Source organism: Salvelinus sp. IW2-2015, unplaced genomic scaffold, assembly GCF_002910315.2.
Source record: "Salvelinus sp. IW2-2015 unplaced genomic scaffold, ASM291031v2 Un_scaffold1771, whole genome shotgun sequence".
Taxonomy (NCBI): domain Eukaryota; kingdom Metazoa; phylum Chordata; class Actinopteri; order Salmoniformes; family Salmonidae; genus Salvelinus; species Salvelinus sp. IW2-2015.
The window spans coordinates 191,795-196,520 of record NW_019943148.1 but is presented as its reverse complement, the minus strand read 5'-3'; the positions used below and the strand labels follow the sequence as shown (position 1 = coordinate 196,520).

The following is a 4,726-nucleotide window of genomic DNA, read 5'->3' as shown; positions in this document are numbered from 1 at the left end:
CTATTACATGTAATAACCACTACACTGTTACATAGTAATAACTCTATTGACATAGTATAACCACTATTAATAGTATCATTACACTGTTATATAGTAATAACCACTATAACTGGTTACATAGTAAAACTCTATTACATAGTAATAACCACTACACTGGTTACATAGTGTGGGGAAACAATATTTTTCCCATAATCCCCTTCCTCCTGGAACATGCTCAAGAGATAACGTGAGGGAAGTCGGTGTCCTCTTTTAGGACGCTGGTTGACGACACTGTTCGTCACAGCTGCAGTTGTTTATCATTTTCAAATGTATCTGGAACTTGTGACTTTGTATTTTTATGTAATATTTCATGTACATGTTACTATTTCCCTGTTGGAAAGCCAGTTATTCAATATCTGGCCAGCGTTTCTGTCTGTCTGTTTCCTCCTCAGCATTACCTCTTTACCGCGTGAGTGACGCGGGCTGTACGGGTCGGGACGCTGCTCCTCCTGAAGAGCGCCACCTGCTGTTCAGAGAGAAGTAGACGTGCTGTCTAGGAGGCCTCTCACAGGGTACGTGGACCACTGATAGCCTGGTTCCCAGATCAGTTTGTGCTCGTGCCAACTCCATTGCTGTTATTGTCAAGCCCAACATGTTTTGTAAAATAACTGACAGGGAGATGACATGACAACACGAACAGACTGGCAGCCTAATGCCAGTGGTCATCATGTTTTTATTTATTTTTTACCTTATTTAACTAGGCAAGTCAGTTAAGAACAAACTCTTATTTTCAATGACGGCCAGGAACAGTGGGTTAACTGCCTTGTTAAGGGGCAGAAAGACAGATTTTTACCTTGTCAGCTCGGGGATTCAATCCAGCAACCTTTCGGTGACTGCCCAACACTCTAACCACTAGGCTAACTGCGCCCCGCTAGGCTAACTGCTCCCGCTAGGCTAACTGCTCCCCGCTAGCTACCTGCTCTCACAGGCGACCCATCTAACCACTAGGCTACCTGCTCTACCACTAGGCTACCTGCCTCTAACCACTAGGCTACTGCCTTAACCACTAGCTACCTGCCTCTAACCACTAGGCTACCTGCCTCTAACCACTAGGCTACCTGCCTCTAACACTAGGCTACCGCCTTCTACCACTAGGCTACCTGCCTCTACCACTGGCACCTGCCCCGCTAGGCTACCTGCCTGCACCTAGGTCCTGCCTCTAACCACTAGGCTACCTGCCTCTAACCACTAGCTACCTGCCGGCTACCTGCCGCCCTGCTAGGCTACCTGCCTCTAACCACTAGGCTACCTGCCTCTAACCACTAGGCTATCTGCCTCTAACCACTAGGCTATCTGCCTCAACCACTAGGCTATCTGCCTCTAACCACTAGGCTACCTGCCGCCCGCTAGGCTACCTGCCTCTAACCATTAGGCTACCTGCCTCTAACCATTAGGCTACCTGTCGCCCCGCTACCTACCATTGTTACATTAAGCCTTATTTCTAAAATTGATTATAATTGTTTTTCCCCCATCAATCTACATCACAATGAGAAAGAAAAAATTCTAAAAAAAATATAGACATATCACATTTACTTAAAGTATTCAGACCCTTTACTCAGTACTTTGTTGAAGCACCTTTGGCAGCGATTACAGCCTCGAGTCTTCTTGGGTTTGACGCTAAAGCTTGGTACACCTGTATTTGGGAGTTTCTCCCATCTTCTCTGCAGATCCTCTCAAGCTCTGTCAGGTTGTATGGGGAGCGTCACTGCACAGCTATTTTCAGGTCTCTCCAGAGATGTTCGATCGGTTCAAGTCCGGCTCTGGCTGGGCACTCAGGACAGAGCCTTGCCCGAAGCCACTCCTGTGTTGTCTTGGCTGTGTGCTTAGGGTTGTTGTCCTATTGGAAGTTGACCGTTCATTTTTGGTACCTTCCCCAGATCTTTGCCTCTACACAATCTTGTCTCTGAGCTCTAGAGACAATTCCTTCGACCTCATGGTTGGTTTTTGCTCTGACATGCACAGTCAACTGAGGGACCTTATAGACAGGTGTGTGCCTTTCCAAATCATTCCAATCAATTGAAATTTACCACAGGTGGACTCCAAGTTGTAGAAACATCTCAAGGATGATCAATGGAACAGGAAGCACCTGAGCTCAATTTCAGTCTCATAGCAAAGGGTCTGAATTTCAGTTTTTTATTTTTAATACATTTTTAAAAAAAATCTAAGACCTGTTTTCTCTTTGCCATTATGGGTATTGTGGTTAGATTGATTGAGGGGGAAATAATTTAATACATTTTAGAATAACGTAACAAAATGTGTAAAAAGGGAAGGGTCTGAATACTTTCCAAAGTGTGAAGTCAGATTTTCATTAGGGTGGTGATGTACACACAGATACAGGAACTGGTTCTCAAGCGTGTTTGATTGGTTCTCACCCTCCTTCCTCCTCCCAGCTGCTGCAGTGGTTTAAGCCCCGCCTGGTTCTCAGTGGCCACACCCACAGTGGTTGTCAGGTTCTCCATGACAACCAGTACCCGGAGATCAGTGTTCCGTCCTTCAACTGGAGGAACGCAACAACCCCAGTTTCATCCTGGTAACTAACTAACTAATAAACTAAATTATACATACTGTACCTCAACTCTAATAATGCGCTTGGTACCTCTAAGCCTGATCCCACATCAGTTGTGCTTCAGCCATCTCCTTTATCCAGGATGTACATACACATCTCTACCTCTTCTCTTCTCTCCTTCCGTCACCCCCTTCTCTCTGTCCTCCGTTACCCTCTCTCTCTCTCCTCTCCCTCGTCACCCCTCTCTCTCTCCTCCGTCACCTCTCTCTCCTCTCCCTCGTCACCCCCTCCTCTCCTTCCGTCACCCTTCTCTCTCTGTCCTCCGTTACCCCTCCTCTCTCTCCTCTCCCTCCGTCACCCCTCTCTACTCTCCCTCCGTCACCTCTCTCCCTCTCCCTCCGTCACCCCCCTCCTCTCCTTCCGTCACCCCTTCTCTCTCTGTCCCCGTCACCCCTCTCTACTCTCCACTCCGTCACCTCTCTCTCCTCTCCTCCGTCACCCCCTCTCCTCTCTTTCCGTCACCCCTTCTCTCTCTGTCCTCCGTCACCCTCTCTCTCTCTCCTCTCCCTCCGTCACCTCCTCTCCTCTCCCTCCGTCACCCCTCTCTCTCTTCTCTCCTCTCCTCCGTCACCCCCTCTCTCTTCTCCTTTCGTCACCCCCATCTCTCTCTGTTACCCCCTCTCCTCCGTCACCCTCCTCTCTCTCCGTCACCCCTCTCTCTCTCTTTCTCCTTCCTCACCCCTCTCGCTCTGTCACCCTCTCTCTTTCCCTCCGTCACCTCCTCTCTCTCCGTCACCCCTCTCTCTCTCTCCATCCGTCACCCCTCTCTCTCTCTTCTCTTCCGTCACCCCTCTCGCTCTGTCACCCCTCTCTCTTCCTCCTCCGTCACCCTCCTCTCTCTCCGTCACCCCACTCTCTCTCTCTCTCCATCCGTCACCCCCCTCTCTCTCTTCTCCCGCCGTCACCCCCCTCTCTTCTCCCTCCGTCACCCTCCTCTCTCTCTCTCATCCGTCACCTCTCTCTCTCTTCTCCTTCCGTCACCCCTCTCGCTCTGTCATCCCTCTCTCTTCTCCTCCGTCACCCTCCTCTCTCTCCGTCACCCCCCTCTCTCTCTCTCCCTCCGTCACCCCCTCTCTCTTCTCCTCCGTCACCCCCCTCTCCTACCCCTCTCACCCCTCTCTCTCTCCTCTTCTCTCCCTCCGTCACCCCTCTCTCTCTCCTCTCTCCTCCGCACCCCCCTCTCTCTCTCCTCTCCAAGGGTTCGTTCTCCTCCAGTGGTTACGGCCTGTCTAAGTGTTTCCTTCCAGAGGAGAGTACAGTGATAGCCCTGTACTGCTCTACSGGAGCCAGCCTCCTCTTCCTCCTCCCTCTGGTCCACTGCCTGTGGATRMGAGGCCTTCTCCGGTGCCTCATCCTCTGTCCAATCAGCAAACACAAGTTTCTCTGACGGTCTCAGGTAGAGGTTGTCCCTGACTGCTGAATGATACAGGATCAGATATGGGCTACATCCCCATCCCAAATGGCACCCTAATTCCCTATATAGTGCACTACTTTTAACCAGGTTAGCCCATAGGTGCTCTGGTAAGAAGTAGTGCACTATGTAGGGAATAGGGTGCCACTTAGGACGTAACTACGCTGTCCTCCCCCCTAAAGCCGGGGTGGCTGGTGCTCCTGCCCTGGGAGGCTGCCGTGGGTGTGTAGGGTTTTGCTCCACCACAGCACTGACTGACGTGTTCATGTGAAAACAATGTCAGCACACAGAATCACGTCTTGCTGGTCTGCTGACAGGTTTGTTAGAGTAGGGCTGAAACAAAAGCCTGCACACCACCCSGTAGCCTTCCAAAAGGAACATTGGGCATCCTATTGGGAGGTAAAGTAATCTGACTCTAGATCTGTAGTTAAGGACAGCTTTTACCTGGGGAGAACCTGTGTGACACCCGCCCACCCCACACAGAAACTTGGACGATTTTTTTCTTCTTTCAAGCTGTGAAATTCCACATTCCAAAAAGAACAGGGGTCAGGATGGTGGATCAGGACAGAGGACAGTGGGTCAGGACAGAGGTCAGGCGTCAGGACAGAGAACAGAGGTCAGGATAGAGAACAGGGGTCAGGATAGAGAACAGGGGTCAGGATGGAGAACAGGGGTCAGGATAGAGAACAGGGGTCAGGATAGAGAACAGG

General features: G+C 50.4%; 1 pseudogene; it reads left to right on the top strand.

Annotated features, from left to right (window-relative positions):
* Positions 1-4,720, top strand: part of LOC112071923 (metallophosphoesterase 1-like) — a 17,192-nt pseudogene extending 12,472 nt beyond the window's left edge.
* The last annotated feature ends 6 nt before the right edge of the window (positions 4,721-4,726 follow it).